Below are 26,185 nucleotides of genomic sequence, written 5' to 3'. Positions count from 1 at the left end.
TTCAGCCTAGGCTTTTCTAGAAGATTCAAGACATTTTCTTGGTTCAAATTCAATTCGAAGTGACAGGAAAAGAACACAGACGACCCAAATTTCTTAACAACTGATCTCCAGAGTAGTATTTGCCTCCTGGACACCACGGCATTTTTAGGGTCCCCTGTGTGCTCCCACCCATTGTCCCATGTTATCTGTCAAAGATCTCACCCCTTACGGGTCTTCCAGTGACATCCAGGGCAGCTAGCATGCTAGAAGAAAAGCAGACATCCAACAGCTTGAATATAAGCTCCTAGCCCAGCCTGGGTCTCGGGGTGGGGCTGCGTAGAGTGGAGAATGAGAGGCAGTGGATGGTCAGGTTTACAGGCTGGACGCCATGGTGACTGGTGGGATGTGGGACTAGGTCCTTCTAATGAGCATTTATTAGTCTGAAGCCTTTTCTGTGTCTGTAATGAGAAATTCCACCCAGGGGCAGTTCCCTCAGAGGGAGGGGACAGGAGAGAAAGAGCAGAAACCAGAGGACAGTGTAGCACAGAGCCGGAACTTTTTGGTAGCTGTGGACGCTGACTGTTAACGTCGTGCTTCTCAGACCCGGGAGAGACTTTTGGAGTTTTGGTTCTTCCTGTTATTATGAGACGGGGTCTTGCTCATCTGAGTCTGGACTTGAGATCCTTCTGCCTCAGCCTCCCAAAGGCTGGGATGACAGGTGTGTGCCACCATGCCACCTTGCATGTGGATTTCTGTTAGCAAATGGTCTGGGAAGGTCTTTGATCCGGTTGTCATGAGATTATCTCTTCTTTGTCATATCTTCTTTTTATTCTTTTATTTTCACTAACCTCTTCCCTCTTGTGGTTCACCCAGCCCAGCCTTTTCCTGCTAGCCTCTCCCTTGGCCAGGTCCCCACATTTCTGCTCTCTCCATCTGGCTTCACATTCTAATCTTTTACTGCTGTCACTGCGCCCTCCTCCCTGCCTTCTCACCCTGCAGTCTGTCCACTCCGTTCATCCCCACTTGGTCACCACACCCCCCTGGGCTCACATCCCTTCTGTGATGTTTCTATCAGCTCTGGACAAGGGCCCTGACTTATAGTCTGGAGGTGCAGGCTTTGGAGGAGTCTCTGCTGGAGACAATACCTGTGAGTCCTGGTGCTCAGGGAAAGCAGATGTCTCAACTGAGGGAACCTGACCTCCCAACCCCCGCTCTTCACCTGTTCATTCAAGAATGCATTCAGAGATTCAACATGGAGTTCGAGCCTAGCTCAGCTTCCATCCTGTTAGCTTAGTTAGTTTCTAGTATCAGTGGTGTGTATGTATTGCAGGATATTTTATTGCATTGTGAACCCCAAGATTTTATTAGTTACTGAAAAGCCCTGATTCTAGTTGTGGTGCGGCTCAGCCCTCTGGCTGGAATTTAGACACACCCTTAATGCAAACTTGTAATCTCAAACAATGAAGTCAAGTGGATTTGTAGAAGGAAACACACATGTTTGAAAGGATGTCTAATTGAGTGGCAGACAAAGTGACCAGTCAGAGAAAGATTTGACAGAATAGGACTTCTCCAACTCTCAGAAGAAGAGAGAGTATAGGAAAGCTAATTAAGAGAACACACACACACACACACACACACACACACACACACACACAGAGAGAGAGAGAGAGAGAGAGAGAGAGAGAGAGAGAGAGAGAGAGAGAGATAGCAGACTTTTTAGTATGTAGAGGAATTTTGAGTCAGAACAGCTGAGTTGAACCAGCCAATCGGAGTTCAGCATGAACAAGAAAAAGTGAGCATTTTCAGCAGGAAGTCTCAGAGGCTGAAAACTTTCTAGACCTCGGTAAGATTGTATGGAGATTATAAGCTTGCAGGACTAGGGCTAAGTTAGGAGACTGAGGCAATAAACTTCAGTGACAACCATTACAACAGAAGAAAAGATTTATTTACACATGTGTGTGTCTATATGCATGTGCAAGAGTCTGTGTGTATGTTCATGTGAGTGTACTCATCTTTCCCTCTCTCCCTCCCTCTCTCCCTCCCTCCCTCCTTCCCTTCCTCCCTTCTTCCCTCTTATCCCTCTAAGTGTGTGTGTGTGTGTGTGTGTGTGTGTGCGCGCACGTGCGCGTGTCTGCATGCGTGCGAGTGCACAGATGGTAGTTTTTTTCTGAAACGCTAAGTAACATTTTGTTTGCATAACAAGTGACAGTGTTAGACTCATCATGCACAAACAGGCAGATCAGGAGAAGACTGGTCCAGTCTCCAAGCTATAGACAGAGGCTAAGATTTTGGTTCCAGGGTTGCTCCTTGGGTGTGAAGCAGTCTTGCTTGGCTGTGAGAGTCTTAGCTGGGCTGATGGGAAGGTACAGAACTCACTGGGGTACAGTGAGGTAATGTCTGTGAAGTATGTGTGAAAAACAGGCTAATGCTTAAAACCCAGCTAGGATACATGATTCAGGCATTTGATCTGGAACAAGGTGCTGAGTTTAAATCCTGCCCAGACAAATAATGCTTCCTGCCTTTGGGCATATCACTCAGTCTTTCTGTGCCGTGTTTTCCTCATTTAAGAGGCAGGAACAATAAGTCCCCTCTCCAGCAACATTGGTGGCTGGGTTCCTGCTGGCTGGGAGTCAGTGCTGAGTTACAGTATCTGGGCACAGAGCTCATGGGAGTGGAGTCAGTGGAAGAAGACATTTTGTTTTTGAGTCATACTTTCTTTTTGTTTTTTCCACACAAGGATGTTCTGTGTAGCCCTGGCTGTCCTGGAACTCAGTCTGTAGACCAGGCTGACCCCAACTCAGAAATCTGCCTCCCTCTCCCTGTCTCCCAAATGCTGGGATTAAAGATGCTCACCACCATCCCTGGCTGTTTCTTTTCAATCTGACAGACATGACATCCTGTTCTTTATCCCTAAAGCCTCTCGACCATAACCCTGTTTACAGTTGAGGAACTGGAGGGATGGGAGAAGTGAGTGAGTGTGGGAGGCCCCAGTGTGAAGCAGCACCACAGAGCCAAGAACAGGGCTTCTGTTGCACTATGCAAAGTGGAAAAAAGTCTGTTTTGTACTTAGAGGGATTAGCCACTAGGTGGCACCAGGGAGACTTTTCCTCTATCTGAGGGAAGAGGGAGCTGCTTTGACCCTTGTGTCAGAGGAACAAGTGTTGGAAATTGTCCTGTGTCTGAGGGAAATGGCTGAAGTCCGGTTCCATGATTCTCAGTAGTAGAACTGGGGTCTAGGTCTCTGGGTCTAAGGGATTAGGTATTGTGTGTGGACCCCTGGGATTGAGAGAGAGGATCCTGGGTCTGGAGTTTTGGTTCTGAGGGATTGAGGGCTGGGGTCTGCACTCCAGGGTTGCTGAAGGAAGGATAATCTTGTGCAAAAATTCGAAGAGCATTTGAAGGTGTAGGCTAGGTACAAGCGCCTGTCTGCCCCAGGATCCAAGACCATGGGCTCTTGTCTTCCCCAATGCTTCCCAGCAGTGAGGACTTCCTGCTGTGAGTGCCTTATGCCAGTATGCAGAGCCTGCTTTCTACTGCAGGAGCTGCAGTCCCCAGAGAGCATTCAGGAGGGGACATGTTTGAGGTGCGTGAGGTTCAAGCTGTCAAGGTCCAGGAGGTCACCTTCTAGACTGGGCATGGGACCCAGGGGCTACAGTCCTTAGAAATGTGTCACCATCCATGAGAGCAGGGTCCTCCTCAGCATTTCCCCTCTCCATGATCTGTCCTACAGGCATTGATGGCTTCTGTCCCCTCCTTTCCATACTGGCTAGTTTAACTTGACACAAACTGGGGTCATCTGAGAGGTTTGGTCGTGGTCTTTCATCACAGCCATAATAACTCTAACCAGGACAGCATGGCTGTGACCATAGGAGCTGAGGATCCATGGGCACAGCTAGCATATCACTGTGGATGACAGCTGTGCTCACAGTGTAGCTTCAATAACCACAACACGTATGTTCATATGCACATATTAATATGCAACATTGAGACATCTTTGGATGTAAAGTTAGATCTAACTCAGTCTCCAGTATAAACTTGGATGTCTCATGTCCCATAAGCAAATATTTGCACATAGAGTCTGGATGTGCAAGGAAAGAGTCTCAAAAAGTTTGCACGTGAAGGTGGGGGGATATGCTGACATATACTGAGGCCACAACTCTGTGTCTCAGAGTCAGTTGGAATGTGATCTAATGTGTCCTTAGATGTTGGATCTCTGGGGCTGAGTCTGCAATTCCAAATCTCCATGAAAGGGCTTTGTGGATCTCAAGAGCTTTGTGGGTGTGTGACAGAATTATTTATCAAAATATGGTCTGCCGCACAACAAGTTCATACCAATTTGACCCTCTGCCGTTCAACAGGTCATTTCTCATTCTTTGAAGAATTTCTTTGTTCACACTGTTCTACTTAATCTGTGAGATGCCCATTGTTTTTAAGGGTACAGGGAATTGTGTGTGAATGATAATCTCCAAAATACAGGAGCTCCTCTGTGAAAGTGATTATTTTTATCAAGGGAAAATTATATATTTAAGATTCATAGGGTTAGGGGTTGGGGATTTGGCTCAGTGGTAGAGCGCTTGCCTAGCAAGGGCAAGGCCCTGGGTTCAGTCGCCAGCTCCGGAAAAAAAAGATTCATAGGGTTAGTCACCGTGTGTGTGTGTGTGTGTGTGTGTGTGTGTGTGTGTGTGTGTGTGTGTATATGAGTGTGTATTTAGACATATTCACAGAGCTAGAAGAGAGAGTCCAGGTTCATCCAGTCATCTAAAAAAAAAAAACAAAAAAAAACAAAAACCAAAAAACAAACAAACCAAAAAAAAAAAAAAAACAAAAAAAAACCTCCAGTGTAGAGATTCAGAATTGCAGACCCAGACAGTAGAGACCCAATATTCATACACCAACCTGCTAGATCAGATTCTTTAGAAGGTGAGAGTTGGAGAAGATGTAAGACGAGAGTCAGGTGGAGGCTGAGACTCTCACTCACAGGACTGAACCTTAGAGACCGTGGCAGACAGTGATGGAGACAAGGGGCCAGGCAGAGAGGATCAGAGAAGGTTAATCTGTGTTCAGTGGTATCCTGGTGGGACCATCACAGAGTCTGACTCCAGACACCATGATGTTCATCTTCATTGGACAGGGCCTTCCTGTCTCCCTGTGTCTCTGGACACCCTGCATAGTTTCACAGCTCCTATTACCCCCTTTAGCCCAGACGCCCCATGTTTCTGCTGCTCTGTCTTGAATGGATCATTGTCCCTATTTGCTGCACACTGTCCTCATTGCTGTGAAGAGTACACCGAAAACATCTGGAAGATTCCAGTTTGCTGCTGGTATGACCATTGTCACAAGGATTTTCATGAAATTATGTGTCTGTGGAGGGTAGACTGTAATGGATGCTGATAGCCTGTGCCTGGTCAGTGTAACAGGTCAAGTATTTTCCAGGGATGGGGCCAGCTCACACATGGAGCTCCCTGGAGTGCCTTCTGATCTGAAATCAGACAGTTGCAAATAACCAATTGTGTGGCATTTCTTCTTTTCTTTCTTCCCTCTTTTCTGCTTCTCCCCCCTCCTGTCCCTCCTCCTGTCCTTCCTCCTTTCTCTCTGCTTTCTTCTCCTCCTCATTCCCCTTTCTTCTCTTCCCCCTCTTCTCTCTCTCTCTCTCTCTCTCTCTCTCTCTCTCTCTCTCTCTCTCTCTCTCTCTCTGTGTGTGTGTGTGTGTGTGTGTGAAAATCTCTCACTGATTCAGCCAGAGTGACTGGCTAACAAGCTCCAGGAATCTGTCTCCCAACCCCAGGAGACAGGCATTGTCCTACCTGGCTTTCATGTGCATTCTGGGGATGCCTACTCGGGTCCTTGCACTTGCACACTGATCACTTTAGTGACTGAGTCATTGATCTAGCCTAGATCTTCACATTCTGAAAATTTTCTTTCTTTAAGTGCATTCAAATCTTCCTCCCTAGTTTTTTTCCAGCCTTGCTTAATGCTTTCATGTTCAATATTGTTAATATCTTGCCTTATCTCCTTCAGTCTATTTATTAGCACATTCCTTTTTTAAAAAGATTTTTTTAAAAATGATTTATTTATTGTCATTTTAGGTGCATTGGTCTTTTTCCTGAATCTGTTTTGGATCCCCTGGAAGTGGAATTACAGGCAGTTGTGAGCTGACATGTAGGTGCTAGGAATTGAACCTAGGTCCTTTGGAAGAGCAACCAGTGATCTTAATGCTTAAGTCATCTCTCCAGCCCTTTAATAGAACATTTCTAACTCAACCTGGAATTCAACTTAAATATTTTTAGTCACCAAATGACCCTTCACATGCTTATGGTACAGTCATCAAGACCTGGTGCTGGATTCCCCCTGGCTCCCCATGCCCTGTGATCTCCATCAAAAATAATTCATCTGAGGAACAGAGAGCTTTATGTAGAAGACGGGAGCTTATTGCAGAGCAAAACACTCAAGGGTGAGCATGGACTATATCCTGGTCTACACTTTAGGCAGGCTTCACCCTACTCGCAAAGCCTCTAGAAGAGGCAGCCTTTCCTGTGGGACTTGGTTTTGTTGGTGTGACTCACAGGCCCATTTGGATGGGGGAGTGGAGCATCCATGTTGTTTCTCAGCCTCCTTGTAGGGTATGATCTCACCAGACTTCAGTTCCTGGAGTAGCTCAGGCACCACCTCCTATCCCAGGGCCATAGCCGTGACTCAGACCCTGTCCTCCTGACCAGTAATTAAAGTCCTGAAGCCCATGCACTGGGTTCCATAGGTTGCTGACTGTGAGGGAGGGATCCAGTTGCACTCTGTGTCCTCAACAACAGCCTCTGTCTCAAAGTCTGTCACCAGGAGGCCTCAAGGCCTCAGGGCCCCACCCTAAGGAAGGCTCTCAACCTAGCTTCTTTCTCCATCAGTGGGATCACCAGCAGTATCTCACAAAGTCCTCATATTCTGCCAGCTTTCGGGATGTTGATGCCACAATTCCATTCTCCCTAGGAGAACGGGAGTTCACTAAGCTGTGTCACTCCTCAGCTTGATTCTGCTTACAGTCCTGTGTGGTTCCATGTGCCCAGCCATGCCCTACTCCTCAGCTATGGTCTCTCTATATCCCTATGACACACTCTATGGTCTCCAATGTCCAATATGGAATGCTGGGTACCCCTGTATCCTTAGGACCTAGGGTGAGATTCTTTCTTGCACAAGGCTGGGAAGAAAAAGCAATGTAGTGACCACCAAGTCCCCAGTGAGTGTGGGTCTGTTCCCATACCTGCACTTTCTGTCTCGTTCTGAAGGACAGTCAACGAGGGTGCAGAGGGTACCTGGAAGAGATTGGGGGACAAGAGATGCAAAGGAGGACGCCAAGACAAGAGTCTGATCAAGGCGACAATTTTAGTTTTTCCCAAGGCTGAATTTATACCATAACAGGGGTAACAGAGGGAGGGGGGAGTGTGAAATATTTACACAGGCCAAGGACATAGTTCTTGTGGTCATCAATCCGCTGACGTCAACAGGATGTCAGAAAGGTCACTGGTTTGTCATATCATTAGTCAGCAGGATGTTTGTTTTTCAGAAGGGTTGCAGGTCATCACATTGGGCATCCTGATATCAGATATATTTCTCAGCAAGATCATAACTTTATATCATTATTCATCCTGACCACCAGATTTGTATTAGTCTTCTGCAGCTGGTTGGGAAATTTCCATGAACCCAGTCATATTTAACTCTAACTATACTATTAACATCTATAATGGAGGGTTTTAAGAGCATCGCTCCCAACATCTCCCCTTTCCTTTTAATCAAATAAAAAGGTGACCAAATGGCCATGCTGTCCTGGAATTAGCCCCTCGGGAACTGCTTCTGTCTTAGGTTGGTGCACATTTGTCACATGGCCAACAGAATCTCGTGGCCAGGGTCCATCATGGGATAAGGCAGCAGGTAATGGCAGCCCTCTTGTCTTAGGCCCTTTATTCATGAATATATCACTCTCTTACCCATCATTGACTGTCCAGTTTAGCATGCAGGGGTGAGGATTTGATGATGTTCCAGCAAAGGCATCAGGACAGCAGGCAGAAAAGAATGTTCTCCTCATTTGGCTGAAGGACAAAAAGGTCCTTGCCTGGGTTGGGAGGAGATGTGTAGGTGAGCTTGGCCATCATCAAAGGCATCCTCCATAGGTAGCCTATGATAATATACCAAAATAGGTTTTGCTGCTATATTATCTACCTGTTGTTTAATAAAGCTGTTTCAATAATTAAATGCCCGAGGGCCAAAAGATATAAGCAAAAGAAGGCCTACTAGGGGACCCAACAGGGAGGGAAGCAGGATGGACAACCAAGAGGAAGTGGAGAACCAATTTTGACACCAGCTCTCAGCCTTTTCTCTTTCTTGTTTTCTCTTTTCTAAGACTTCTCTGACCTTTTTCATGCTCTCTTTAACTATTCCTGTCTTATCAGCATAGAAGCAACATTCTTCTTTGAGTGCTGTACAGAGTCCTCCCTGTTGTAAAAAGAGTATATCAAGTCCTCTGAGATTCTGAAGGACCATTTCTGCGAGGGATGAGAGGGAGTCAGAGAGTTCATCAGCCCCTATTTGGAGCCTCTGGACATCAGCGTCAATGGTGGCACTAAGTTCTTGATATCTGGCGTTAGATAAGATCAGGGAAGAAATGCCTGTTCCTACACTCACCACCCCCAAACCGAGGAGTGCAGAGATGGTGAGCGCTGAGATGGGTTCTCTGTGCTGTCTAGTCAGCACAGTGGGTGGAGACTTGAATGACTGGTCCCACAAGTGGAAAAATTCTTCAGAATGATAATAATATGCAAGACAGGGAACCAATTGAACCAATACACAAAAATCAGAACTATCAGTGAAAAAAGCCTCAGTAGTCAAACGGGGTGAGACCATCAAGGCAAATCCACCAGGTATCAGTTTGAGGTAATAAATCCTGAGAATATTTATCAGGGGCTATGGTTTGATGACAAAGGTGGGAATACATAGTGCAGAGATGAGATCTCCCAACACTAAGCCCCAGTCCTGACACTTGGGACAGGGACAAACCATTCCATTCCCCTGGTTGCCATCTGCAATGGCAGGAATCATTTATGGGGATAACGTCTACAACCACAGCTATTCCTTCATGAAAAGGGGGTTGGGAGTGATAGCAAAGCCAACCATTTTCAACTAACTTAGGATCTGTAAGTTTTAAGATAAAAAAGTTTGATTGATCAAGGTGAAAATCAAGTTTTGGTATTGGGAGGGTTAATCTTTGGGGGACTAAGGGGGCCCGAGGGAAACAAACTGGGTGGACTGGAATCATTGTATATAATTGGGGCTATTGTGGGGCTCTGGAAAGTATTGGAGGGGCAGGAGGAACCAAGACTGGATTAGGGCCCAGGGGACTGGGGAGGAGGGATATAAGGCTCTTTTTAACAATTTTATGGTAAATATAATGCCTGTATTGGCACCTGATTGAAACATTCTAAGGAGCCAAGTATATCCTGGTGTCCAATCCTGGTTTCTACCTGCGGAGGTAAATTTAATATTTAGGGGGATGCACTATCCCCTTGTTTTAGAATTAGGACCTTCACAACGGGAATCTGGGACATGCATATTAGTGGGGGGGGGAGGTGTTATAAGTCACTGTGATAAAGTCCCAGGAAGAGGTGGGATGCCAGTAGGCATCACCAGTGGTCTCACAGCCCCATGAATGGCAGTAAAGATCATCAAGAACGCCACACTAATGCAAAAAGGAATGATCCCGATGAAGGCCAGGGCAAACATAAAAATCATGAGACCCCAGAATATTGCGCTGATAGCGATTATCCCAGCCCAGATCATAGAGTTTTGGAGCTCTCTGGGCCAGCCCCTAAGGGGACATGGCAGAAAAGGAAGTACTAGGTAGATTATCTTCAGGAGCCTGAGTCAAGCCAAACTTATCTTCCAAGCCCCAAGGGGCAGCCAAGCCCTGGGCAAGTGTGCACAAATCTGGGGTCAGATTGGGGAGGCCACCATGGTGTGGTGGAAATCTTAGAGGTGGTCCAAACTGGGTCATGTCTATCAGAAAGGACAACCCAGGTATAGTTCCAGGGGAAATGCCTACTGACAGTAGGCTTAGGGAGAGGCAATGATGGCTTGGTGGTCACGATAGTCCAGGCAGGGGTCATCAGGAGCAATTGGAGGAGCAACATCTGCAAGAGAAAAAGAAGTCTCAGGAGGAGATGACTGTTCCTTTCTGGACAAGGGTGGATTGATAACCCTCAAAAGCCTCTCTGGCAGCCATCTTGGACCAGCATTTTCTTTATCATAAACACAGGCAGATCCTCATCCCCAGATGAGGACAAGGTCTGGTCCTTTTCACTGTCCAGGGGATCCTTCCATCGCACTAATGCATGGGAATCTTGTGATCTAGGATACCACAAATGGTCAGCAGCAGACTGGCCCTCAAGATCTAGGGATAGGAAGTTAAGTACGAAGAGGGCATGACTGAGTCTATTTTGAGGTATCAAAGGAGAATAGGCATCTGTGACTGTTGTTAAATGTTGAAGCATGTTTTTCAAGGTCTGATGGGCTCGCTCTATTATGTCCTGGCCCTGAGGATTATATGGGATGCTGGTGACATGTTTAATATTAAATTGAGTACAAAAGTGTTGAAATTTAGCCCTAGTATATCCAGGGCCATTATCTGTTTTGATAACCTGTGGCTTTCCCATAGTGGACATACATTGTAAGGTGTGGGTAATGACATCTCGAGATGCCTCTCCTGTAAGGGGGGGTAGCATGAACAAATCCACTATAGGTATCAACAGTTACACGAATATATTTTGGCCTGCCAAAAGAAGGGAAATGAGTGACATCCATTTGCCATTGCTCATTAGGAACCAATCCACGTGGATTAACTCCTAGGTGAGGAGCTGGCAACAAGGTGACACATCTACCGCAGGACTTTACTATTTCTCTGGCTTGTTCCCTAGTAGTTTTAAACATTTGGTGTAAGGAGGAGTCATTTAAATGATGTAGGGCATGAGTCCACTTTGCCTGGTCTATAGGGCTCAGGAGAGTGGGGAGCACAACATGGGTGGCCTCATCTGCCAGGGCATTACCTTTTGACAAGGGGCCATCTAGGCCTGAATGGGCTCTCAAATGTCCTATAAAATGGCTCTGTCCTCTTTATAATAAGGGACTGAATTTCTGTAAATAATTTGGAGGCTGTGGAAGCAGGCTTAATACATGGGATTGTCTCTAGCATGGGGATGGAATGGGCCACATAGGCACTATCAGTGTAAAGATTAAAGGGGGTAGTTGCCAAAAGCTTAAAAACTTGTAATATTGCAAGTAATTCAACCAATTGGGCAGAGACATAAGGGGACTGAATGGTGGTGGCCTGATCCTGTATAACATAGGCAGCCTTACCAGTTGAAGAACCATCTGTAAAGACTAAAATGCCTTCCTTTAGAGGAACTCTAGAGGTAACCTCAGGGAAGGTTAATGACTGTATCTTAACAAATTGTATGAGAGGATCAATTGGATAATGATTACCTATAACGCCTGCAAAAGAGGCACAGGCTATGGCCCAATCATTACTAGTTTGGCATAACCAATCAACCTGCTCAGAGGTATAAGGTACTATAATAATATCTGGATCTTTTCCAAGATATTGTCTAGCCAGCTTTCTCCCCTTAAGTAAAAGGGCGGTGGCTAATGAATAATAAGTGGCCAGAACCTTGCTAGGACTGGAGGATAAATAAACCCAAAATAGAGGGTGGCCCTTCTCTCTGGGGGCCCGGGGTTGTTGCCAAAAACCTTCCACTGGAGTATGGGTGGTGGCACAAACTATAAAATATAAAGGGGAAGCATAGGATATCTGAAATGAGGTCTGAGAGGAAATGGCTTGACCTATCTGTTTTAAGGCCAAAGTAGCTTGAGAGGTAAGGCTCTGAGGTGACAAGGGATGAGAGTCACCCGAAAGAAGTTCATTAAGAGGAACTAAAGCTTCAGGGGGAATCTTAAGGGTGAATGAAGGTTTCCTAACAACCGTTGGAAATCATGTAAGGTTTTAAGAGATGACAGCTGTAATTCTATCTTAGGAGTACGAATTTGTCCTAAAGCCAGCTTGTAGCCCAAATAAGAATAGGGTTCACGTATCTGAAGTTTTTCAGGGGCAATCTTAAGATCCCGTGACTCAAGTGCTTCTCGAAGTTGTTGAAAGCAAGCAAAGGCATATGATTTCTCAGGGGCACCTAATAGAATATCATCCATATAATGTAGGAAATAAGCCTGCGACCAGGATCTCATTACAGGCAGTATCACCCAAACCACAAACTTTTGAGCCAGGGTGGGACTATTGGCCATACCCTGGGGTAAAACCTTCCAATGAAAATGATCCATGTGTCCTTGAAAATTGAACTGGGGAACACTAAAGGCAAGATGATAACAATCATCTGGATGTAGGGGAATAGTAAAAAAGCAGTCCTTTTAATCAATAATAATTTTAGCAAATTCAGCTGGGATAACTGTAGGGGAAGGGAGACCAGGTTGTAAGGCCCCCATTGGGACCATCACCTTATTCACTGCTCTGAGGTCTTTTTTTTTTTTTTTTTTTTTTTTGGAGCTGGGGACCGAACCCAGGGCCTTGCGCTTCCTAGGCAAGCGCTCTACCACTGAGCTAAATCCCCAATCCCTCTCTGAGGTCTTGTAACAGATTCCGTTTACCAGACTTTTTCCTTAATCACAAATATGGGTGTATTCCATGGAGACGAGGAAGGCTCAATATGTCCTCTTACCAGTTGTTCCTGCAGTAACTGTCTGGTGGCAGTCAATTTCTCCTGAGATAGCAGCCACTGATCATTCCAAACCGTGGACTCTGTTTTCCAAGATATCTTTTCTGTGTGGTAAGGGATCTGGGGAGCAGGCATGATTGTGGCTGCTAGGGAAAATATGGGGGCAAAGACCCCAAGCCTCTTCGGTCTAATTTTTGTGACACAGATAATGGTTCTTTAATGCCTTGGGCATGCCTGTCTAATCCTTGGCCTGGTAAAAATCCCTGGGCTAACATCTGTTTGGTAACTGCTACATTGGGGTTGCATATAATCACATTCATCTGGGAAGGAACATCTCTCCCCCAGAGATTAATAGGTAAATCTGGTATAACATAAGGAATGACAGTTCCTGAATTGCCTTCATAATCTGTCCAATTTAGGGTCTGAGCACTGACCTGAGGATTTTTAGAATGTCCTATGCCCTGGAGATGGGTGGCAGAATCAGTCAATGGCCATGTAACTGGCCAAAATTTGCTTGAAATGACCGTGGCATCGGCCCCAGAGTCTAACAGGCCTTAAAACGACTTTCCATTCAACTTAAGAATAAGCATGGGGCAAGAGGCAGAAATCCTTTGGGCCCAAAAATCCTCAGATATTCCATGTTTTTTTGGTTTTCTGGAATCTTTGTAATAGGGATTGTTAATGAAATTTTGGGAAGTAAAACTAAATGAGCAATGGCCTGTTGAGTGGATAGAAGGAGGCCCTGGCCAGGACCTGGATTTCCTCATTTTGTTCTGTGTCTATTATTCCTGGAGTAATCTGAAGCCCTTTAATGAAAGAAGCACGGCTCAATATCAGACCCAAAGTTCCTGGGGGTAAGGGACCGTAAACACTTGTTTGAAGAGTCTGAATGCCTTCCGCTTGTGGCCCACCAGAGATTGGCGATGGAGCGAACTGGGGAACATTGGAAACCTGAGGAACAAACTCTATTGCCCCGCGGCCTGTCTGTGGGAAGGTGCCGGAGGCTGCCCCGGTAGGAAGTTTCCCGACTGGCAAGGGAGCAGAGGGAGTCCCTGACTGTCAGTCTTGGTCCTGCATTCTTTTGCCCAGTGGCGTCCACAATAGCAATGGGGACATAGGGTTGTAGGGCTAGGGCGTGTGGATGGAGCAACGTCCATCTCTCTCTGTCCCATCAAATTAGTTTTTTCTCTTTGATTCATCTTGGGATAAGGGCATTCTTGAATGAAATGGCCCACCTGTTTACAATTAAAGCAGGTCTTGAGGGTGTTTGACACCACAGCCCGCTGTAGGGCAGCGCCAATTTCTAGTCCGATAGCATGACTAGTCCCCGTGCCAGCACATAGGTGAACATATTCAGCAAAGGGCTTAGAACGGTGGTGTTTTAAAACATCTTGGCAGGCTGGGTTGGCGTTCTCATAAGCAAGTTGTTTTATAAAGGGATTCTCAGGCTCTTGTATGCCAAACAGCCGTTCAGCCATTTCAGCCAGTCGGCTGATGAAGGCACTGTATGGCTCACCAGGTACCTGAAGGACCTTAGTCAAAATGGCAGAAGCGCCGTTCTTTGGAGGAAGTTTTTTCCAGGTAGCCAAACAGGCCTGACGGACCTGGGCTAACAGGCCTGAGGGGAACAACATTTGCGTCTCAAGGGTATGATATGGTGGTTCCCCTAAAAGTTTCGTTGCAGTCCAAGAATGGGAGCTGATGTGAGAGCGATTTTTGGTTTCGATTTCTTTGCTGCTTCGGCCATTTCAGATTTCCATAAAACAAAGTCTTCTCTGCTCAAGGTGGCTCTGGCTAATTGGGAAAATTTCCGTGGGGTGAGCCACCCTTCTGTACTGGACTCAAGCAAGGCCAAGGTAAAAGGAGTGACTGGTCCATAATTGGAAACAGCAGCCTCAAGTTTTTCTAAGACCTTAAGATCTAGGGTCCTATAAAGATAACCAGACAGGCCCTCTGGGGCCGGATCAGTGGTGGTGGCTTCCTCCACGGGGAAATTTTGGGTCTCAGGTTCTGGTTCTTCCTCAGAACCTTCCCCTGGCTCAGAAAGATTACTAGGTATAGCAGGGCGATTTGGAATGCACTAGCCACTATGTAGTGACAAAGGGAAGGCTAAAACGAGGAGACTAGGCTTTGGTTTCTGTTTTCTGGTGGCCGAGCCATGCGGAGGACCGGCGACTGGGAAGGAAAGATCAGACAATTCAGCCTCCAATTCCTGAAGATCCTGCAATAGTTGGACCTGTTCTTTCCTAGTCTAAACTGTATGTCGTACGGAAGTAACGTCCCTTGTCACTCGCTGCTGTGCCACGGCCATGGGAGGTGGGGCAAAGACTGAATCTAAAGCACCATATGGTGGGGGCGGAACAAAGGGAGTCAGAGGTTCACCACTCTTAAGTCTCAGGGCTGGGAGAGTTCTAGGAGGATTGGAATAATGATCTCTCTCATCGGCAGCTACCTCAGCTACCAAGTCAGCCTCCTCTCCTGGGGACAACAGACCATCACAGGGGGCTGTCAGGGATGGATATAAGGCCTCACAGAGAGGGGACGAGGGATACGAGGGGGGTTAGTTGGCAGTGTGTCAGGTTTATTAGAGCCACAATCTTTACCTCCTTCAAAAGTAGCCTTCCCCATCTCAATAACAACCGAGGTACATGAAGAAGGCTGAGGAGGCTCAGTCGTAGATGAGTGAGACGCCACCTGAGGGCTCTTTCTCTAGTCAGAAATAGATCTTGTAAATCTGGCCACTGTGGGGAGGTCCTAAGAACATCATTAATTAAGTACCAATAACAAAAGGCAGTAACAGGAACACTTTCAGTACCAAAAGTCTCATAATAATCTTTAAAACAATCACCAACTCTTCACCAGTGTTTTTCATCAATTGTACCCTCTAATGGGAACCAAGGGCAAGTATATCCTACAAATTCTATACATTTTCTAAGGTCTTTATGTTTAACCCGAATTCCTCGAGTCTTGAGAGATTCCTTAAGACCAGACACAAAAAGGTCCTGTGTTGAGAGTGCTTGTTACGTCACTCACCACTGAGATCTGTGTCTTCCGGGGAGAAACACACCAAGCAGATGAACCAAGGTCGGGTGGCCTACAGTAGAAAGGGAGGGAGCAAAGACTCTGAGGAAGAAGGAAGACAGGCCTGTCTGTTCAAGGGGGATGACATTCTCCACCAGGAGACTTCCAAACAGCCCCACGATGGGTGCCAGTTGTCTCGTCCTGCAGGACACTCAACAAGGGTGCAGAGGGTACCTGGAAGAGAATGGGGGACAAGAGACACAAAGGAGGATGCCAAGAGCCTGATCAAGGTGACAATTTTATTTTTTCCCAAAGCTGAATTTATACCATAACAGGGGTAACAGAGGGAAGGGGGAAGTGTGAAACATTTGTGCAGGCCAAGGACACAGATCTTGTGGTCAGGAAATCAGCTGACAACAACAGGATGTCAGTAAGGTCACAGGTTTGTCATATCTATTAGTCAGCAGGATGTTGGTTTTTCAGAAAGGTCACAGGTCATCACATTGGGCATCCTGACATCAGATGTATTTCTCAGCAAGGTCACAACTTTATCATATCATTATTCATCCTGACCACCAGATTTGTATTAATCTTCTGAAGCTGGCTGGGTATTTTCCATGAACCCAGTCATACTTAACTCTAACTATACTATTAACATCAATAATGGAGGGTTTTAAGAGCATCGCTCCCAACAACTTTCTTCTGCATGCCCCTCCATGGTCAACAGACCACAGGATATCACCAGGCCTGCTGTTTTCCTTAACCCTCCCCCTTCTCTTCCTTCCCACTGCTTTCTTTCCTCTCTCCTCTCCTTCCCCTCCTTTCCCCTCTCTCCTCCTCTTCCTCAGTCTTTCTTTCTTCATCTCTTGGACGGTAGGAGATTCCCTAGAAGGCAACGGCACTCAACCTTGAGAAAACACTGACTTGAGTCCCTCCTGGGACAATGTTGGATGCCTCAGACTTTCCTGACTGAGGGAGTCTCAGTCCACTGGAGGCCTGGACATCAGTAGCAGTTTGTGCTGAGAGCGTGGCTTTAAGTGTGAATGTGGATTTGGGTATCTGGTGTCCCGGGCTATGTCCTGCAGACACTGGAGATGGACAGCACATCAGTCATGTTACCCCTCTGAGTACAGAGCAGAGGAGACAGGGCCCAATGAGCACCCTGAGCACCAGGCTTGCTGAGCTGCTGTTGATGGAAGCCCTCTGGACGTGTCCTCACACACCGCTGCCCATAGGAGCCTCTGACAGGGGGTGGGAGTGGTAAGGTTTGCCTCTCCACCCCACAGGTCACCTGCGAGTCTGCCTCTGGATCCCTCTCTGCTCCCTGCCATGGTCTTCACCTGTAGGGAGTGGTGCGGCGAAGTAAAGATGGCGCCGTCCGAATGTGAATAACTTACCGCGCATGCGCAGACTTGCCCCCTTGTCAGGGCAGCTGTATGATAATGAGGTGAATCTGGCGCCCTCCTGTGGTGAGCAACAGTACTGCGCATGTGTGGGGTTTTGCACCTGACGTCAGCCTGGCTGGGGTGGTACTATGCTAATAGAAGTTCGTGCCGCGCCAATCTCTGGAGGACAAGTAGCTGGGATGACAGTGGGGTGACTCGTGCCCCACCAATCCCTGAAAGAATATTAGCATACTGTTGTGTATATAAGGCGAGCGGCTTTGCCGCTCGGAGCGGTAACATTTGAAGCTGTAACACTTGGAGCTGTAACACTTTTGGAGCTGTAACACTTAGGGCTGGCTGCTTCCGCCACCGCCTCCCTGTATCAAGAATGAAGGTGTCCTGCAGTAAAGGCTGTTGAGAAGAATCCAACTGTGTTGCGTCTTCCTTGCCGGCCGAGGTGGGCGCGACATTCACCCATGACACACCCTAGCTCCACATCAGTGACTGAAAGTCCCTCTGTTAATTGCAGCTTGTTGTCACCAACACCCACAAAGTGAATGAGCTTCCACACTCTGTTGTTTCCATCCCTTGCCCCAGCTTTGTGATATGGAGTGACCTCCTATCTCTGCACCGGTTTTCCTTAGGCATCCTGTCATTTCCAGGAAAAATGAGGGTGACATTTAGCACCATCCCACCATATACCCAGTTGCATGGGGCTTGGATTTTGCTCAGGGATCCATGGACTTGTCACTGTGTGCCTGTGTCCTGCCTCCCAGGTGACCCCCTTCCTTCATCTCTGCAACACAGATGCCAAGGCCACCACCACCTTCTTCTGCTTGAGCAGTTTGCAGACCTGCCATGCTTCTTAAGTTGGGAGAGGCATAGGGAACCCATCTGAGACCTCCAGAACCAAGTGTCTCTGCTCGTTCTTCCTGCTAAGCACCTGAGTTGGAAGATTCAGGAGGCTTTGTATTCTGCCAGCTGAGTCATAGGCCCTCCGATGCCTATAGGTCATAAAAAGGGAAATTGTAGAACATGAAATAGATGGTTGTCAGATTACTAGGGAAGGCTCGGGACCTCATGTGATCTGTAGGTTGGCCTTGATCCAGCTCATGCGTTTTGACACTTTGGTGAATATGCTAGGCTTCTTAGGATAGGCACAGGGGTTACCACCCCATGATGTAATCCCTTGGAGCATCCTATCACAGAGGAGTGTGGTTCCAGAGTCACCCTGAGAGAAGAAGGCACGGAGGCAGAGTGAGAGAACATCCCACTTTCTGTCTAGGTGCCCCACCTCTCATCCTTAGCCACCAACAGATTACTGATCGAAACTTTGCAGTTTGCCTGCCAGGAAAATGCAGGATAGCATCCCAAAGGGAACACAGCCTGAAGCCCCGGGCAGAGGGGAAGGCAAACAGATGCAGCTCCTGTACTGAAGGCAGTGTCTCCGTGTCAGTGTGGGGAACAGAAGGCAGGGTCCCCAGGTCAGCAGTAGGGGAACAGAGGTGACATTTCCTCCAGTGTCATCTGGCTTCATTCCCCTGAACTTTTTCTAAGACAGACACCTCATATCCAAGGGGCTGGGAAAGGCCAGCTCTGACACTAGAAGGGTAGTTTGGAGGTAATGCAGCAGGAGAGACTGTGGCAAACACCTGCGAGGGAGGGGGTGGGGTGAGATCAGATGAGGATAAAGATCTGGTTGGAGTCCTCATCCAGCTCAAGCCCTAGACAAGCCCTCCCCCTTCAGCCTTCCTGCAGCCTCATCTCATGACCACCAGAGGGCGCCTGAGAGCAGAGTCAGCTTGTCCCAGCTCAGTCCAGCACCACCCAGAGCCAGCTTCCAGCACACCAGAGAGTAAAGTGTCTCATGTGGCCCAGCTGAGGCCCTGCTGAAAGCAACCCCTCGTGTGCTCTGAGCCCCGTTCACACTCTGTCTGCTGACATTAATTTAGTCACAAGTTCCTTGGTTACCCCCAAGCCCTCTAGCTCCTCCCCTGGGGACCTGGTACCTGCCTCCCCCTCTGCTCCCTCCCTAGTTCCAAGTACCCTGCACCCTTGTGTCAGGTGCTGCCTCTTCTAACCTTGCACACAAAATCCCCTCCTACCACAGTGACCCTCCCAGCATCTCAGGCCTCTTGTCTGCCCCGTGACCCCACCACCTTATGACATTCTACCCCATCCGCCTGAGTTGTTCTTGGTGCTTATGGCTGCCCCCTTTTCTGGATCTGTGTTCTCCACATCCAAACCCCCCTCCTGGCATGAGCATGGGGATCAGGAGGCCCCTCAGGACAGGAGAGTCTTGAGGGGAACGGCTTGAGCTGTGCAGGCGACTCAGGAGATACAGCTTTCCTAAGAGCTATCCTGGGGCAGGCTCTTTGATGATGCAGTTGCCTTCCGTGCTCCTGAGGCTAATCTAACAACTCATGAGCTCGCCACGATGGATGACCTGGTGTGTTGTCTTCTCTGTCTGTGGAGTAGAAATGCTGGCCCAGGAAGAACAATGCAGCATTCCCCACACCCCACAACTGTGCTCTGGGTGGGTGGGGCTGCACTAGGCTCACTGTTGGCTGCCCAGGGTCTAGGATGGTCATAGGCACCATGGAGATCCATAAGAAAAGGTGTTCACAGACTGAGAAGCCTGGATGTGGAAGAGTCATAGACATAGGGTCACTTGGGAAGGAGAAGGGACAGGACTGGAGCAGAGGAGGGTGTGAGACACTGCAGGGCATGGTGCTGATGGGCTAAGGTGCCTAAGCATCTGAGGAGCTGCTGGCTGGGCCTCAGGCAAGAATCAGTTTCTTTCACTCTGGTTGTCTTCTTGTCTTGTCTCAGTGACCTGGGGTGTGGGGCTGCTCACTATGCAGGTATCTTTGCTGCCTTCCTGGTGTCCAGCACACAGCATGAGTTCTGTCACCCTCTGTGAATAAGCGTCCTTAGAGACATCAGTGGACATGAGGGTGAGGTCCACACACTGCAGCATCTTTGTACTTAGAGGTGTGGGCCGAGAGAACACAACCATGACAGCAACACAGGAGCTTAGTTGCCTGGCCTGTTCCTCCAGAACCGTACTTCCTGGTCCAGGTTACAGGATCTAACCCAGGCATACACTTATCTGGCCTGGTGCTGCCCCAGTCGGATGCCAGGCAGCGGCTCCCCAGCTTAGGATCTTCAGTGGGCAGACCCTTCACTCAGCTGAAGCAGCATCAGGTCGTGGCTGTTGTCAGCATCTGGACTGAGAAACATGGGCATTCGGAGGCTCATGTTGTAGAGTGGGTGTGGGTTGGAATGTCAGACAGGGACGTACTGGCCAGTGTCTTCATCAGCATTCAGGCTGTGTTGTCCCAGCCTTACCTTGCTTTTGCTAGGGAGGAAGCTGTGATGAGGGATAAGGAGTGGGCATGGGATCTGGACAGAAGGGAGAATGAGAGGAGAAATGGATGGGGAAAGAGAGTGTGGACAGCAGAGAGAGCAGGAAAGTACAGGAAGGAGAGGGAGTGAAGCCAGACAGAGAATGGAAAAGGCAGGGACAGCAGGGTGTGAGAAGGCTCAGTGGGTAACAAGCTTACTGCACTAGTGTGAGCACCTGACTTTGACCTTGGGAACTCAGATGCCAATCAGGCTGAAGGGCACATGCCTGAAATTCCTGGGCTGAGGACACAGGGACATGGTGATCTCTAGTGTTGCCTGGGACCCCGCTATGCTGAATATTTGAGCTCCTGTCTCAAAAAATATGGGCAGAAGATGGCTAGACAGATGGTGGCTCAGTGGTTAAGAGCACTGACTGCTTTTTCAGAGGACCTGGGTTCAATTCCCAGCACAAACCTGCTGGCTCACAAGTGTCTGTAACTCTAGTTCATAGTGCACAGACACACATAGAAGCAAAACACTCATATACAGGATTTTTTATTAAGGTGATTAAAGAATAAAGATACAGTCAGTGAAGCATCTCAGTTGGTAGGGGAATTTGCAGTCAAGCATCATGACCCGAGTTCAATTCCACGTCTTCCATGGTGGAGGGAGGGAACTTACTCTTGCAGGCTGTCTTGTGACCTACTAGCTCACGCACTGTCATACGTGCTCCAACAAACACACACACACACACTCACACATACAAAACAAATAAACTTGATCGTTAAAGTTACAAAACACAAGCTCGAGAGTGAGAGAGAGAGGAAGACAGCTGACATCTGCTCCTGACCTCCATACACACATGCCTGTGCACACACTCTCCAACGGTACGCACACATACACCACTCACATATGATTAAAACAAGAGAGCTACCAATTTAATGGAGGGAAGGGGCAGCATGGAGTGGCATGGGGAAGGCCGTGGGGAGCAGCAAGTACATGGGAGAGAAGAGACTGGGGATGGACGAAAGGCTGTGTCAAATAGAGGAAGTGGGCAGTGAGGCAGGAAGTAAAGAGAGAAGGGGAAATGGAACAGGGAAAGGGCAGGCCTGAGAGCCACTCAGGTGCACGGGGCTAGCCTGAGCTAGCCTGGCTCCCAAGACACGGTCACAGCTGAAGCTTTGAGCCCACTTCCTCCCAGTACCCTGCCCTCTCTCTGTACCCATCCAGCTGCCCTGTCCCAGCCCAGCCCATCCTCTCATTGTGTGCCCCCCAGAGTGGACATGATCCTACAATGCCAGGTTGATCTGGAGAGGCTGAGGACTTCCCTCACACGTGCATATGGACCCCCTTCCTGCTTACTAGGGTCCAGAGAACCCAGTTCTTCAGTGTGTTCAGTAGAGATGGGGGATGGAGAGAGAGACCCAGACCCAGAGAGAGTTGGACAGAGATCTGGACGGGGGGACCAAGAGTGACAGATGGTCATAGAGGCACCCAAAGGAGGACAGAGATAGGACAGATGCATAGGCATGGAGTCAGGGAAAGAGGAGAGACAAAAATACAGTTTCACAAAGTCACACAAAGAGCAGGATCGCAAAGACAGTGAGACAGGAACATGGGGAGACACGAGGAGAGACTCAGGTGCTCATGGCCCACTCACCACTCTGCCCTTCTGACCCAGTGCCAACCTTCATCCCTTAGACCTATACCTCCCATGAGGTCTTCCAAGGAAGAGGGTGTCATGTTTTTCCTTGAAGAAGAGGAGCTTCCTCACCCCAATTGTCCTCCTACTAATGTGATTGGGAGGTGGATCCCAGGGACCCTAGCTTGTCAGGCAAGTGCTCTGGCCACTGCTACCCTTAAGCCCATCCTACCTGGGATGCACTGGGCAATTGTGAGTCCCCACCTGGGTAGGACCAGGATGCCCCCCGTCCCTGACAGCCTTGTCACGGTGATACACAGGCACCTGCTAGGTTTGGGAATGTCTCTCACACTCCTAGCCTCCAATGATCCTGGACTGGACGAGGGGAAATGTTCCTCAATTCCAGATTGTAGAGGGCAGAGCTATTGCTGGTCTTGACTAGATCTCTTAGTCATATGATAGAACAGGGTGTGTCATGGGAATCTATGTTCCCAGCAAAAGAAGTGGGAGACAGAAGTCACAGTGGAGGGCCAAGGGTGATAGTTGAGTGTGTGTGAGAATGACAAGAATGTTCTGGTTAAGCTAAGGGGTGCTGGAAGGCAGAGTGATGTTTTTTAGTGAAGAATTCTGAATCCAGCCACGACAGACAGAGATGACCCAGGATCTGTGCCTGAGGTAAATTGGCTGGAGGCAGGGTGTGGACTAAAAGAGATGTTCTAGGACGTCAATGTAGAGAAAAGGAGCAGGAACATCTATGCAGCATGGTAGGGCTGAGAAAGGGTGTCAGGGTGGCACCACAAGAAATAAAAACACCCTTTCCTCATCCTAGGAACACCATGGGGTGGAGAATGATACTGTGAGAGGGAAGACTTATGGGAAATAAGGGAGGAGTCTGGTCCCCTTTTCTTCCTGTGGAACTCTCAACTTCTTACCATATTCCCCTAGAGACAGCATGAGGCACAGAACCAGGAACCACATGGCAGCAGGGTGTTAGCTTTGAGCTGAGGTCTCTTGGTCTCTCTACAAGGCCTTAGAAAGCCTTCACCCCTTCACAATCCTGCCCCGCCTGCCGGCACACAGGAGATATATGATTCAAGCCTCTTAGTCTGTGAGCTGTACACTTGCACTAAGCACAGTGGCTGAGCATGAGAACCCATATCTTCTAGTTCTGCGGACACTGGATGGATTCCTGGGGACTGGGATCTAATTTGGGAAGGGCCCATGGGCAGGGCAGCTTGATCAAAGAAGCTGAAAGTTCAGGAAAGGGTGACAAGAACAGGGGTATGACTGGCACTCAATCAAAGTTTCCTTATCTAGACCCCAATAAAAACCTCACTTCCAAGTCTCAGTGGTCAATACAATCTATGCCAATGGTCCCTTTGCCGCTCTGAGGTCAAGACCATCTCTCTAACAACTCTGAATATTTACGTGTTTTTTTTTAGTCTCTCTCTCTCTCTCTCTCTCTCTCTCTCTCTCTCTCTCTCTCTGTGTGTGTGTGTGTGTGTGTGTGTGTGTGAATGTATCTGCTGGTACAGGCATCTGTGTCAGGCATGGAGGGCAGGGGAGGACAGGATGTCCCCCACTGTCAGTGTCCCCCTTACTCTTTTGAGACAAGGTCTCTCTGAATCAGGAGCTCAGATGGTGGTCAGCAAGCCTAAGCAACCATGCTGTCCTCACACCACTCATCAATGGTGGTTTCAGGTGTGTGTGTGTGACAGGTGGAGTTCTTAGGATTGGGACTCAGATCTTTCTGCTTGCGTCCCCAGCACTTTCCTCACAGCCCGAGTCCAGGCTCTAATGAAGCTGAAACGGTCTCAGCACTCAGAACCTCTGACTCCACCCTCACACATGCAGATGTGCACTCCCTTGTCACAGGGCTGCTCCTCATGGCTCACAGATGCTCCTGTCCAGCACCCTCCCATCAGGAGAAGGACCCTCCATGACTGAGCCTGTAGCATGTGAGAGTGCAGCTCCTGTGGAGGATGTGGGGTTCACTGAGTTCCCTAAGCACCCTCCGTTCCCATGCATTCTCCACAGATGGCCATATTCTCTCAGGCCAAGAGAGAATACCAAATATAGGAAACCCCGTGTCTTCTCAAAGACCTGGAGCTCATATGTGGTTGGATTGAAAATTGCATTGATGTCTCACAGGAGAATCAGAGCGAAAGCCTGGCCACTGACCGGGTGAGCTCTCCCCAACTGTGCCCTAGTCCTCCATTCTCTCTGATCTCCATCCTCTGTGCTCAGTATTTGAACTGCTCAGAGGAACGCCAAACCAGCATATCCTGATGCTCAAATGGACCCCACATTTGTCACCTGAGTCCCTCTCAGTTAGGACTGCAGAGGAGTCCCTGCCCCCAACTCCACTCTGACACATAAGTTCCTGTGTGCCAAGCGCCCTGACTAGTCCTTATTCTAGACATGGCTGAGGTCCTTGGTTATCAGCACAGTTCAACATCTCTCAGTGACCTGAAAGGCCAGTGGAAGGAGACGATGCCTCTAAAGGCAGGCCTTTCCTGATACTACCCAGTAGCCATCACTGAAAGCCTGGCCTACCTCATCCTCCTTTCAACCAGCTTCCCTTGCCTCACAGGATGCTCGTCTGACCCAGGTTCCAGGGAGCATCACACAAGCTGTCCCTAGAAATGGACATGAGTGAGCACACAGTGTGACCCTGGCCTGGGAACTGGGTGAAGGTCATGGCATGGCAGATCATGGCAGTAGACTTCAGATCCTGGTTTCTGGGTGAGGTGAGATAACCCCGCAAACCCCTAGGGCTTCTCAAAAGGCTCACTGTGCTATCTCTGGAGCACCCTGCAGAGGCATGGGAAGAAGAAGAGACCATGGCAGGGGCAGAACATCTTTCTCCATCTCTTTGGAAACCTGGAGGTCCCATGCTCTTCCCTGACAACCTGGACCAATTGTCCCTGCCTCTAAGGGACATGTTGCTCCCAGACACACACAACTGGAACTCAGCCTCTTGGCTTCCAGATTTTCCTCCAAGGATATGGGACTCCTGGACACCATGTGACATTCCCATCTCAGTATTGATGAGATGGTGTCTCTCCAGTCTGCCCCTCAGGAGCCTCAGGGGCCAGACCTAAGCCCTCCTCACCCAAGCCCAACCTCACCCTCTTCCTCTTCCAGAACCCAGCCATCCCGCCCTTCCACTCCCACCCAGGGTCTCCACTCAGCCAATCCCCACAGACTCTAACCCTGCCTTTCTTCTCTACTGACAGCAGGCTGCTGAAGACAGTGAGGACCTGGACCTGCAGCGTTGGCTGCCAAGGAGATGAGGAATGTAGCTGACAGTATTTCCTGACACACTGCTGAGGTGCCCTGCAGCTGGGAGAGGCCAGAGCAACACTGTGAGGAGACACGAGTCTGCTGTGTCTCTTCCAGCCAGGCCCTCTCTCCTGTCCCTTCCCAGGCTGCCCTTCATGGATGTTTGCCCAGCAGGCAGCCTGGGGAGATGGCATCTCTGGAGATCTGCTTTGCTTGCTGTCCTAGCAGTGAATGTACTGTCCCTCTTTGCAACCAACTTCTTTACTGCTTAGGACAGTAAATAAAAAGTCTGTGGTTGTGGACCTGTTTCAGCCTAGGCTAATAAAAATAACATGGCCACAGAAACAAAGACTGTTCTTCCACAGGACCCCTATGTGTACTTAGGAGTATTGTTTTTATTTTAGGGTTTGGACTGGGAGAGTTCATTCAGCATGGGTTGTTACAGAGAAGAAGAAATACTTAGCCTTTGATACCTAGCTGCTGTTGCAGGTTTCAGACTGACCCCCTGTCATTGAGCATCTAGACTATTTCAACTGTCATGGCAACTATCACATTTGACCTGGGTGTATGCATGTGTGCATTATAAGCTCCAACATAGGCAGGCTAGTCCGAATCCAGGCTAACTGAGGAGGTGATCATTTATCCACCAAGTTCTCCTTGTGTCCTAGGCCTCTGTGCCCATGTTGTTCTGGAAACTACACTGTTCTTTGCTCTAAAGGATGAGACAGGAAGCATGCATTCGTGCACTCGTGAGTTCATTCATGTAC

General features: G+C 48.4%; 1 pseudogene; it reads right to left on the bottom strand.

The window, feature by feature from the left end:
- Positions 1-18,221: 18,221 nt before the first annotated feature.
- Positions 18,222-25,291, bottom strand: Klk5l-ps2 (kallikrein related-peptidase 5 like, pseudogene 2; annotated as a pseudogene).
- Between the last annotated feature and the right edge of the window lie 894 nt (positions 25,292-26,185).

This window comes from Rattus norvegicus, chromosome 1, assembly GCF_036323735.1.
Source record: "Rattus norvegicus strain BN/NHsdMcwi chromosome 1, GRCr8, whole genome shotgun sequence".
Classification (NCBI taxonomy): Eukaryota; Metazoa; Chordata; class Mammalia; order Rodentia; family Muridae; genus Rattus; species Rattus norvegicus.
This window is presented reverse-complemented; position numbering and strand designations above follow the sequence as displayed.